At 37.4% G+C, this 13645-nt stretch overlaps 1 long non-coding RNA gene across 1 annotated transcript in view; it reads right to left on the minus strand.

Annotated features, from left to right (window-relative positions):
• Window positions 1-3290: 3290 nt before the first annotated feature.
• Window positions 3291-13645, minus strand: part of LOC124102596 (uncharacterized) — a 48488-nt gene continuing 38133 nt past the window's right edge. The window contains exon 2 of the long non-coding RNA XR_006854931.2: window positions 3291-6052. This is a non-coding gene — a long non-coding RNA (uncharacterized LOC124102596). The remainder of the gene's footprint in view (window positions 6053-13645) is intronic.

The raw sequence follows: 13645 nt of genomic DNA on the forward strand, positions 1-13645 counted from the left end.
AATGTCTACTGATGTTCTGTTCTTAAATTCCTCAGAATAATTCTAGGGCTCCCAGCTCCCAGCAGCTTTAAGATTATTCTTCAGGATGTGACTGGGGAACATTTTTGCATGGTCAGTCTTTCTCCATGACTTTTCTAATCCTTTCATGCAAAAGTAACCCCCTCTGCAGAGTGACAGGTATGCTGCTTGGCATGCCACAAGCTTATGACCCTTCCAAAATTATATCCTTTCTTTTGTTACACTGCAATGGTGTTCCCTTGTTATATGAAGTGTGTGAGGTAGTAAGTGGGACTTCAAAATCTAATTCTTAGGTGGGTGTGGTATTTATTAGAATGGGACTTGACCTCGGTACTTTGATGAAATCACTCATCCAACTTTCAGAGTTTACTTTTAAATACTTTGAGCTAGAAAAGAAGCCTATGCCTTTATCCTTTTTCTATTTTGCATTCTTCTCAAACTATTAAATAATCATTTATAGTAGAAGCCACCCATGTTCCTCCTAACAATATCCAACATGTTGTCAGGGTTTCAGAACATAGGTGACAGCACTGTGAATGTTCATAGTCATGAATTTTAGAGAGACACTTCCCATTACAAACCAGGTGGGTTAGTCTTGCAATACTCCAAATAAGGATGATCCACAAACCTGTGAAGCTCCAGGAAAGTACAGTGTCCTGCAACAAAAACCGATGGCCTCTACCTTCTGGGCCACTTGAGAGGTTCCTGGGCCTGTTGCTACATGTCCTCCTTTGACTCAGCCTTTTCTCATGCTGTTTTCTTGTGGTGGCTGCTAACCCCAAAGAATGCAGGAAGGAGCCATAGTGAGAGTATCCGAGTTTCTCTAAGAGAGACTGCTGAAACCAAACGTATTTTCCTTTGCTCCAGGGGAACATTTTAGGTCTTGTTTTGCACAGCTGGTTTCCAGACTGGCAAGTTTCAGTCAGCCCTTAAGAATCAGCGACTGCCTTGAGCTGAGGAGTGAAGGCCTGAGGTCCTTAGAGGGACTCACAGGAGAAACAGCCTGGATTCTCCCACTTTCCTACTACTACATTGTTAATACTGATCTAAAATAATTAGAAGTTTTAAAAGTAAATACAGACCTTGAGCTTTACCTTTAGACATATATCTTATTCAAGCATCTTTTATGACAACACTGGGCTTTTTTCTGGATACCCAAGAACATGTTGACATTTTGTTCTTATATGGTTCCAAACTTATTCTCTTTAGTTTTATTATCCATGATATTGCAGGCTTTATTGTGTTAGTTTGGAAATTTTTTTTCTTTTTAGAACAAAATGAGTTTTGTTCACCTTACTGTTAGAAAGAAAGGGGAAAACTTCAACCAGAAACGACAGTTCATCTCCAACAAGGTTTAACAACATGATCAGGAAAATGTGAAGTGGCCATTCTACGCAGATTATTTGGGACAAAGTATGTACTGTTGCCTTAACTCTGGGATGAAGCATGGGATAAAATGATGAAAGTCATTTTCATATCAGACAAGGACACATGAACAGTTTTCTAGTTTTAGACAAAATCTCACTTTTCTTATGAGAGCTCATTTGGACAGTTTAAATCCTGGTTTCTTGAAGTATGGTCAAGTCTGCTGCATCAGAATCCTTTGGAATGCTCGTTAAAAATACCACTTGCTGGGGCTGGGGTTGTGGCTTAGCAGTAGAGCGCTCGCCAAAGACCCTGGGTTGGATCCCCAGCACCACATAAAAATAAATAAGTGAAATAAGGATATTGTGCCCAACTACAACTAGAAAATAAATATTAAAAAAGAAATACCACTTGCTGTGACGCATCCAAGTAGGCCGGGGATCTGCATTCTAGTAAGTTCCCTGGTCTATTCTGCTACACAGTCACATTTAAGAGCCACTGGTAGGATCATTCACACAATCTCTATTGCTTATGATCATAAGACTAGCATAGATTCATGTAATAATCCCAGAAGAGTTTTAATTTTTTCCCCACAATATCTTTATTTTATTTTTATGTGGTGCTAAGGATCAAACCCAGTGCCTCACATGTGCTAGGCAAATGTTCTACCACTGAGCTACAAACCCAGCCCCAAGTTTTAATTTTTAATAAAAAATAAAAGCTAAAAATCTCAAATTCAAAGTCAGTGAAATTTACTTCATAATCCACAAAATTATAAGTTGATATTGTTCCTAGTATCTTTTTATAGCCCCAAGGTAATGATAGGGATTTCTCCCTTGCTCACTCTTCCCTAAATCTGTTTTAAATTTCAAGAAGCTAAGCACTTGGGCTCAATTGCACTAATTATTTTTCCTTAGAAAGAATCAGCTTATCATACACTGTCAGTAATTTGAAGTTCTGCCCTAACTGCAATAATCACCACTGTCCTTTTCAGTGGGGACTTAAAATTTCTGTTACTTCATCACAAATCCCATGCCACATATGAGATAGAATCTCTCTTGTCTTTGATTGGACAATCTAGCTCATAAAAAAGAGTGTGTTATTTTCCTTTGAGAAGTGAAAGGAGCTCACCACTCAGTTTCAAAACCCTAAAATCAAAATTAGCAAAGAAAAAAGTTGCAAAGGAAGAAACAGGCTCACTTCTACTTCATGTTATAAATTCTTGATGAGTGGAAAGGCAGCTGCATTTCTTACTAAAATATCAGTATTAGTATTGATTTACATAGTGGGCCTAACAGGGGAAATGTACATCTTACAAGGAAATTCTATATGGCCACATTCTATATGACCACAGCCTATAAGGAAATGCTATATGGCACCCTACAGTGTCCAAGGAAAGAGACTTGGAAAGGGACCCCTCCCTAAACGGGCTCAGACCTCCTTGGGAAACTGAACTTGGCACACATAGAAGGGAGGGTGGCTAGTTTGCCCAGGCTAGACATGGTATGCAGTCCCTGGGCAAGCCACCCTCTAAAGTACAGGCAGGTACAATCTATCCACAACCAACAGCCTGGCAATGCACAGGGAGCTGGGACCTTCAGAAAGGGTGGGAACCCTTTGGGATGCAAATGATCTAAGGAGTCAAAGAGCCAGTGATGGCATTAAGCCTTTGGGGCACTGAAACAAGCTAGAAATCTTTCAGGGCTGGGGAGAAAGTTATTACCAGGCTGAGTTATCACACATTCTGGGCACATGATTGGGGCAGAATTCCACCAGATGGCCTCATACCCTCACCACTGACCCACCAGGTATTAACCACAAACATCAAGGACATGATCTGCAGCTCACAATGGCTTAACGTAGGGTCTTTTGACTTTCCTACAGTACAAAGCATATCTATACAACCATTATTTTTCACTTTCAAAATTGTATTCAATAAATTACATGACATAGTCAACACTGTATTATAAAACAGGAGTTGTATTAGATGATTTTGCCTGACTGTAGGCTAATGTTCTGAGTGTGAAGGTAGGCTAGGCTGAGCTGTGATGTATTAAATGCATTTTCAACTTATGATAATATTTTCAACTTACAATGGGTTAAGTGGTACACAACCCCATTGTAAGTAAGAGCCATCTGTTGTTCTTTTCTTTCTTCCTGCCCCTCTAGCGCCCTCTACTGAAAAACCTACAGTGTGTTCACTGAAGGGTGAACTTGGAGCAGAGAGGCCATAGATTGATAACCAAACAGATATGGTCTAGATTATTACCCTTGCTTTATATTCTAGAATCATGAAGAACTTTCTAGTTGTTGATTCTGTAATAACCACTTCTAAGACAACAAATAACAATGGGTATCAAATGGACAACATATCTCTTCAAGGAGAGGTCAAAAGGAAAATGTTTAAGGCCGGGGTTATGGCTCAGTCGTAGAGTGCTTGCCTAGCATGTGTGAGGCACTGAGTTCAATCCTTATCACCACATAAAAATTGATAAATAAAATTTAAGAAGGTATCATGTTCATCTACAACCAAAATAATATTAAGAAAAACAAAAGGAAAGTATTTCTAATTTGTTTTCTTTAGATGTGATACAGGCATCTATATTACCCATAATACCCAAATCAATAGAGTCAGAATGTGGCCTATTTACCATCACATATTAGTTTTGTGTCTATCAATGTATCTCTTACTGCTAAGTTCTATCTTCATAACCCTCTCTGTACGTCTCTACATCTCTCTTGGTATGTCTCTGTGTGTTTTTGTCTATCTCAACTTCTACCTTTGTCATCTTCTTGTTCTTTTCCAATTATCTATGTGCAACTTACAAAGGAGAAAGTGAGAATGAGAAGAGGGGGGAAAAAAAACAGAGGGAAGACCTTAACCAAGTGAAGAAGATGCATTTTTTAATTGGAGAGAAAAATTAAGAATTTCACCCCCATTCAAGCTAAGAAAGGTACCTAAAAGAAGAGTTTTGCAATACCATTTAAATATGTGAGAGTGAAAAAGGACTATTTCCCTTTTCTAATTAAAATGGAATGTAAGAATTGTCTTTGTTTTGTAGAACAACTGAGTTATAATAAAATGAAATAACTCAACAAAGAGGGCTCATAGGCAATGGAATGACACTTTTAACTGTCTTCCATCCTGAAGATTAAAAGAGAGTGGAGGGGGCTGCCAGTCCTGGCTGGTGGGTCCAGGCTCCCGGGGTCCAGGCGGTGGAGAAGGATGCGGTGGCCTCAGCAGTGTGGCCTGGGCCGCGATGTCAGAGGCAAAGAGATGGCCTGACGCGCAGGCCCCTTGGAGAGTGGGAGAGCAACAGAGGAGCCAACTGTGACCTGGGGAGCAGGAGGCCGGTTTAAAAGAAAGACCAGTCAATGTGGAAACATTGTCTGAGGAGGAGGTCATCAAGTTTGCCAAGAAGCCATTTTGTGAAGCCCCTGTTGACTCAAGGCTTTTGATGATGAATTCATGTATCGAGACTGTAATTCTTCATGGACCTTTGCATTTGGGAGACAGTGCCCTCAAACATTTCTGTGCAGTTGGGAATGCAGGCTTCTGCTTCACTTTGAAGGAAGCATTAATGATTCATTTCCAGAAGACATGAGAAGAGAGAAGTGAGCCTCTGGTATTATGCAGGTTCCTTGCATTGCCCATGGGCTAGAAGAGAGAAGAGTTGCTTCATGAGATTTGATCCCCTTTTTCCTGAAAAGTTCCACACAGAGTAGGCAAGTCCTTGGATCCCCTGCAAGAAAGTCTTCCGACCTGAAGGTCAGACGTGTCCAGATGTTGACTTGAAGGATATCAGCTCCTAGAAGCCCTCATCTTGGCTGCAGTATTTCCTCCCATCAATGCAAAGCAAGAAATTGCAGTTGGCCCTGCACCCATTCTTCTGCATCCATGGTCCCCACCAGCTGGAAATCCAAAACCTATCAGGAAAGGAGTTGTGTCTCTCTGAACAGATACTTCTCTCCTCATTGTTTCCTGGATCTTACAGTATTATAGAGAATGACACTGCCCTTTCATTGTATTAGGTGTCAGAAGTCATCTAGAGATAATGGAAGTGCTAAAGGAAGAAGATATGAAGTGTTTAGATGCAAATACTCTGCCATTTTTGTAAGAGACTTGAGCATGTGTGGATTGGTGTTTTTGGCAGACTTTCAACAAATCTCCCTTGGATTTCCTGTGATGTTTCTGGTTTATGGGCTTGGGAGTGTTCAGGACTTGAGTGTGAGTCAGCCCCATGGGAATGTGGTAGGGGGGCAGTTGGAGCTGTTGTGCAGAACCTCAGTGATGCCTTGTAAGGGCACATCCAACACTGCAAGCAGGAGCCGAGAAGGGAGCCCTCTCCCCATGTGTTCATCTTAACTCTTGTTTTATCCAAAATAATGACTTGTGAAAGGTTGCAGAAATGGAGTCATGCCAAGAAGTTGGGATGTTCTGGGGAGCATGGGATGTCATTCTATTTTGTCTCTGCATTACCATGTGATACCAGGTGGGAACTTGAAGATTGCTCAGGCCATGGATTCTCCTTCCCTGGGAAGGGGCTTCTCAAAGCAGCCCTTGTTCCTGTTTCACCTGCTTCCCCAGGAGGACACAACAAGAACTTTCTCACAAGTTGGCCCCTGGTCTTGGTCTTCCAGCCTCCAAATTTGAGAAATAAAATCTGTGCTGTGAAAAAAAAAAAAAAAAAAGATTAAAAGAGAGAAAATATATATCCACCTACTTGAAACTATTTGTGAATAAATTTATTAAAAGGTAAAAGATAGTCTAATATCTCTGCCAGTGCAAATAGGTAGAACAAAAATGAAATTAAGCTTAAGATATAAAGAACAAACATTTTCCAACCTAACTCAAAAGGTCAAATACAGCTTGATAATGGATAGTTTTGATGTTATTGTTTAAAACTCTAAGGAAACTGCCCAAATTTAGGAATAATTGCTTTAACCTAGGTTTAAAACCCTGAATAGATACTATATTTTCTCACACAGAATACAAGTTCTTTTCTTCTTCCACTTTTTCTTTTTAAAAATCGATTTTCTGGCATTTTCTACAAATCTTACTGAAGTTTTCTTGCTTTTGAATAATAAATTATGAGGAGGAGCTATGCACAATGGTACACACCTGTAATCCCAGTGGCTCGGGAGGCTGAGACAGGAGGATTTTAAGTTCAAAGCCAGCCTCAGCAAAAGCAAGGTGCTAAGCAACTCAATGAGACCCTGTCTCTAAATAAAATACAAAATAGGGCTGGGGATGTGGCTCAGTGGTCAAGTGTCCCTGAGTTCAATCCTCAGTATCCCCTTCCCCATTTTTTTTTTTTTTTGGAGAAGGATGTAACTGAGGATTTAAAAGGAAATTATAAAGACTTTTTGCAAATGTAACAGAGAACCAAGCATAGTGATGCGCATAATCCCAGCTACTTAGGAGGCTGAGGCAGGAGGATCAAGGCCAGCCTGGATAACTTAGTGAGATTCTGTCTCAAAACATTTTTAAAAACAGTTGAGGATATAGCTCAGTGAATGAACACCCCTGGTTTAATCCAAAAAAAAGAGAAGGGAAGGGAGAAAAGAAAGAAAATATATTCAAAAAAATTAATGGCAAAAAGCTTCTTAAGCTTGTGGAAGGAAATAAAAACCCAGATCTAGGAAACTCAAAGGACCACAATAAAATGAATTCAAAGAGACCCACACTGGAGACACCTCATAATCCATGTCTAAAATAAAATTGTTTTAAAAGCAGTGAGAAAAAAGCAAATAGCTCCATAAAAGAGAACCCATGTAAGATTCACAGAGGATTTTCTGTGGAAACCTTGCAGGCCAAAAAGGAGAGGGGTGATATATCCAAAATCCTGAAAGAAAAAATTGCCAATAAGGAATACTATACCCAGCAACACTGTCTTTCAAAAAAAGAAGCTGTGGTAAAGACTTTCTCATATAAACAAAAGATGAGTTGATTTATCACCACTAGGACCTGCATTAAAGGAAATGATGGGGAGGGGGAAGGAGAAGAAGGAGGGAATGTGGTAGGGGGGCAGTTGGCATACAAAAAACGAGCACTCCAACACCGAGCCACAACCCAGCCCCAGCAAGTGGTATTTTTAACAAGCATTCCAAGGGATTCTGCTGCAGTAGTCTTGACCATACTTCAAGAAACCAGGATTTAAACTGTCCAAATGAGCTCTCATAAGAAAAATGAGATTTTGCTTAAAACTAGAAGACTGTTCATATGTCCTTATCTGATATGAAAATGACTTTCATCATTTTATTCCATGCTTCATCCCAGAGTTAAGGCAACAGTACATACTTTGTCCCAAATACTACATCTTTTCTTATGAAGATACTGGGCTTTTTTCTGGATACCCAAGAACATGTTGACATTTTGTTCTTATATGGTTCCAAACTTATTCTCTTTAGTTTTATTATCCATGATATTGCAGGCTTTATTTTGTTAGTTTGGAATTTTTTTCTCTTTTAGAACAAAATGAGTTTTATTCACCTTACTGTTAGAAAGAAAAGGGAAAACTTCAGCCAGAAACAACAACTCGTCTCCAGCAAGGTTTAACAACACGGTCAGGAGAATGTGAAGTGGCCACTCTGCACATACTGGGAGAAGAAGAATGGAAAAAACTATGTTATATGTATTTATGAATATGTCAAAATGAGCCCCACTATTATGTACAACTATAAATGCACTAAAGAAATAAGAAAAAAAGGGGGCCAAAAGGAGTTTCTTGAGCAGAAGAAGGAAGAAATTAATTCATAACATGAAATTATATGCAAGTATAAATCTCACTGAACAAAGTAAAACAATCTGAAATGATCTGACACTGTAACTGTATCTCTAGAACAAAGGCTAAAAGTTAAAACTATTAAAAACAATTAAATCAAGCCCAACACAGTAACACAACCTGTAATCCCAGCTACTCAAGAGGCTGGACCAGCCTCAGCAACTTAGTGAGAACTGTCTCAAATTTTAAAATAAAATAAAAAGGCCTTGGAGTATAACTCAGTGGTAGAGCACTTGCTTAGTGGAAGGCTTTATGTTCAATTCAAAGAAAGAAAGAAAAAGCAAGAAAGCAAAAAAGCAAGAAAAAAAGAAAGAGAGAGAGAGAGAGAGAGAGAGAGAGAGGAAGAGAGAGAAAGAAAAATACTAAAGCTACAATAATTTTTTAAGGATACAAATTATTTTAAAAACAAAATTTTGACTTTACAAACATAAAACATGGAAGAGGGAGAGTAAAAATGTGGAGGTTTTGTATGCAAAGCTGTTACTAGTTTGAAATAGCCATCTATAAGCATAGATGTTTTATATGAGCCTCAGGGTAACCACAAAGCAAAAGTCTTTAATAGATACACAAAGAATAAAAGAAAGAAAACATTCAAACATATCGCAAAAGAAAGCCATCAAGCCATAAAGAAAAGAACAAAGGACATAGAAAACAACCAGAAAATAATTAACAAAATGACATTAGTAAATACCCATCTATCAATAATTACTTTGTAAAAGGGTTAGATTCTCCAATTAGAAGGTATAGGGAGGGCTGGGGTTGTGGCTCAGTGGTAGCGCGCTTGCCTAGCATGTGTGAGGCCCTGGGTTTGATTCTCAGCACTGCATAAAAAAAATAAAGGTATTGTATCCATTTGCAGCTAAAAATATTTTTTTTAAAAAAAGGTATAGGAGTGACTGAATGGATTTAAAAAATAAGACTCAACTAGGTGATGCCTACAAAAGATGCTTCACCTTAAAGGATTCTCATAGACTAAAAGTGAAGAAATTGAGAAAGATATGCAAAGGGAACCAAAACAGAATAGGGGCCATACGTATTTCAGACAAAATACACATCAAGTCAAAAACTGTAAAAAAAAAAAAGACAAAGAAGAACATTATATAGTGATAAAGGGATCAATTCAGCAAGAGAATAGTACAAGTAAAAATACACATGCACCCAACATCATAGCACCTAAATACATAAAGCAAACATTATGAGAACTGAAGAGAGAAATAGACTATAACACAGTAATATGAGGAGGTTTCAAGAGCCGACTTCCAGTCAGATGTGGTTACACACAACTGTATTCCCAACTACTTGGGAGGCTAAGGCAGGAGGATTCCAACTTTGAGGCCAGCCTGGGTAACTTAGTGAGAACTGTCTCAAATTTAGAAAGGGCTTGGTGAGAAGGAAAAGTGGAAGGAGACAGGGAAGGGGAGGAAGGGAAAGAAGAGGAGGAAGAAGAACAGAAGGAAGAAGAGAAAGAGAAAAGAAAAGGAGGGGGAAAAGGAAGAGGAGGCAGAGGAATAAGGAAGAAAAAAGATCCCACTACCAACATTGGACAGATCATCCACAAAATAAGGATAAACAACAAAGAAACATGGAACCTGAACTACACCTTAGACCTAATAGACATATACAGAACATTGTACCCCACAGCAATAGATGACACGTTCCTCTCAAGTGCACACAGACTATTCCCCAGGATAGTCATATGTTAGGTCACAAAATAAGCCTGAATAGATTTCAGAAGAATGAAATAATATCTAGTATCACTTCTGACCACAAAGATATGAAATTAGAGATCAGTAACAGGAGGAATTATGGAAAATTAACATATATGTGTAAATTAAGCCATATTCTACTGAACAACCATTGAGCAAAAGAAGAAATTAAAGAGAAATTTTTTTAAAATATCCAGAGACAAAAATTAAATATAAACACAGCCTACTAAAGCTTATGAGTACTAGGTAACAAAAGCAGTTCTAAAAGAGAATTCGTAGCCATGAACCCCTACATAGACAAATAAGACCTCAAATAAACAAATGAACACTCACCTCAAAGAACTAGAAAAAGAACTAAGCCCAAAGTTACCAGAATGAAGAACAAAAACCAAGCAAATATAAATGAAATAGAAACTAGAAGAGAAATAGAAAAGATCAACAAATATATGAGTTGATTTTTTTTTTTTTGAAAAGCTTAACAAAGATGTTTTCTGAGGCAGAGAAACACAAAGGATCATAAGAGACTACTATGAACAAATAAATGACAATAAATTGAATGACCTGGAGCAAATGGATAAATTCCTAAGCCATAATCTACCAACACTGAATCACCAAGAAATTATAATTGGAACAGACCAGCAACAAGTAATGAGATTGAATTGGTAATTCAAAGTCTGCCATTGAAGAAAAGCACAGAACCCGGTAGCTGCACAGCTATATCTTATCAGTCACTTCAAGAACTAATACCAATCTTCCTCAAATTCCTCCAAAAACTCGAAGAGGAAGGAGTATTTCCAAATTCACTTTATAAGTCCCAGGCAAAGACACAAGAGCTGGGCGTGGTGGTACTTGCCTATAATCCCAATGGCTCAGGATGCTGAGGCAGGAGGATTGCGAATTCAAAGCTGGCCTCAACAGTGAGGTCCTAAGCAACTTAGCAACCCCTATCTCAAAATAAAATATAAAAATATAAAAAGGACTGGAGATGTGGCTTAATGGTTAAGCACCCCTAGGTTCAATCCATGGTAGAAAAACAAACAAAAAAAAATTTTTTTAAAAAAAACATAACAGAAGAAATAGCCTATAGGCCAATGTTCATGATGAAGACAAAAAAAATACTCAAAATACTAGCAAAACATATTCAATGGTACATTAAAAGGATCATTCACCATGATCACCATGTCTCTGGATAGGTTTGATATGTGTACCATATTAATAGAATGAAGGACAAAAACCATATGATCATCTTAATAGATGTATAAAAAGCATTTGACAAAATTCAACATTGGTTCGTGATAAAAACTCTCAACAAATTAGGCATAAAGGAATGTTTCTCAACAACATAAAGGCCACACAAGTTCACAGCTAACATCTTAACTGACAATGAAAAGTTGAAGGCTCTGCCTCTAAGATCACGAACAAAACAAAGATTTCCTTGGATTAGGAAAAAATAAAACAAAACAACAAACCCACGATTTCCACTCTACATAATATTGGAAATCCTAGCCAGAGCAATTAGGCAAGAGAAAGAAAGAAAAGTCACTCAAATAGTGAAGGATAAATGATATGGTCTCTGCTGATAACATTATGGTCTCTGCTGATAACATGATCTTATATACAGAAAACCATATAGACACCACCAATAAACTCTTAGAACTGATAGACTTCTGTAATGTTACAGGATAGAACATCAGCTTACAAAAATCAGTGGTATTTCTCTATACTAACAATAAACAGTCTGAAAAAGAAATTAAGCAAACAATCTTCTTTCACTTAGGCTGGGCAACATAGCAAGATCCTGTCTCATAAAAAAAAAAAAAGAATAAGGATAAAATATTATGAGGAAAAAAATTTCCTTCACAATAGCATAAAAAAATAAAGTACAATGAAGTAAATTTAACCAAAAGATTTGAAAGATCTGTATATGCTGAAAACTGTAAAATATTGATGAAAGAAATTGAAGTTGACACGAACAAAAGGAAAGATAGTTCACGTTCATGGATTGGAAGAATCAATATTGTTAAAATATCCTTACTACCAAAACAATTCATAGATTTAATGAAATCCTATCAAAATTTCAATGTCTTTAAAAACGGAAATCAAAATCTAAATATGTATGAAACCACAAAACACCCCCAAACCTAAAGCAATATTAACCAAAAGAAACTAAGCTAGAGGCTGGAGTTGTGGCTCAGTGGTATAGTACCTGCTTGGCACACAGAAGCACTGGGTTTGATCCTCAGTACCACAGAAAAATCAATCAATCATATAGAGGTTTTTTGTATCCATCTACAACTAAAAAATATTTTAAAAAAAAAAAACTAAGCTAGAGGCATCATGCTACTGGATTTCAAAATATGTTACAAAACTATAGTTATCAAAACTGCCTGGTAATTGCATAAAAACAGAAATATTAACCAATGAAATAGAATAGAAAGCCCAGAAATAAACCCACACATCTACAGTCATTGATTTTCTACAAAGGAGCCAAGAATATACTATGAGAGTAGACAGTATCTTCAATAAATGATGTCAGAAAAACTAGATATTCACATGCAAAGAATAAAAAAAGGAAGCTTTATTTCACCACTTTTGCCAGAAGCAACTTGAAATTAATTAAAGAGTTAAACATAAGACCTTAAAACCGCAAAAATTTTTAGAAAAAAAAATGGGAAAATTTCAGGACATTGATCTAAGCAGTGATTTCTTGGTTATGACCCCCAAAACACAGGCAATGAAGGTAAAAATAGACAAATGGGAGGGTCTCCAACTAGAACACTCTGCACAGTCAATGAAACGATAAAGACAACACGAGCTTTGGAGAAACCATAATCACATTATCAAAAGGAGCTAATATTCAAAATATTCAAGGAACTCAAACTAGTCAGTAACAGAATAAATAATTTCATTTAAAAATAAGCAATGGACTTGAATAGACATTTTTCAAAAGATAACATTCAAATAGCCAACAAATATGTGGAAAAATACTCAACATCTTTCCCTTGTTCATGGCAACATTATTCACATAGACGAGACATCAAAACAACTCAAACTCTGTCAGTGGATGAACACATTTTTTAACATGGTGTATGTATATACACACAGTGGAATACTATTCAGCTTTAAAAACAACAGGAAACTGTCACCTGAAACCACATGGATGAACCTGGGGGACATTATGTTAAGTGAAATAAGCCAGACACAAAGAGACAAATACTATATGATCTCACTTACATGTGGAATCTAAAAAAGTTGATCTCAAAGGAGAATAGATTAGTGATTACTAACAGCTGGGGGGTGGGAATGACTTGGGACCTGGAGATGCTGGTCAACTAGCAATGAGTCTCAGAAGGAATAATTTCTGGTGTTTTACTGTTCAGCACCATGATTATAATTAATGACGATGTACTTCATATTCAAAGTGGCTAAAAGAGAATATTTTTAAACATTCTTACCACAAACAAATAGTAAATATTTGAGGCAATGAATGCGTTAGTCTAATTTGCTCATCCTGTAATGTATTAAAAGAACTGAAATCAGCATGTCAGAAATGTACCCCATAATATACATTGTACCAATAAAATATATACAAGTATCTCATTGATTAAAAGTAGAACTTTTTTCAACAGCAACAACAAAATCAAATGGAAAGCTACCTAATCATGTTCTTAGTCTCAGCTCAGGAGGTCAGTTTGAGTGTGACTGATGCGTGTCCAGAGGTGGATAAAGAGTAGAACGCATCAGGAAGGGGGTGCAGCAGGAAGCGCGTGG

This window comes from Marmota monax, unplaced genomic scaffold, assembly GCF_021218885.2.
Source record: "Marmota monax isolate L192 unplaced genomic scaffold, Marmota_monax_Labrador192_F-V1.1 WCK01_AAM20220418_F8-fsc00112, whole genome shotgun sequence".
Taxonomy (NCBI): Eukaryota; Metazoa; Chordata; class Mammalia; order Rodentia; family Sciuridae; genus Marmota; species Marmota monax.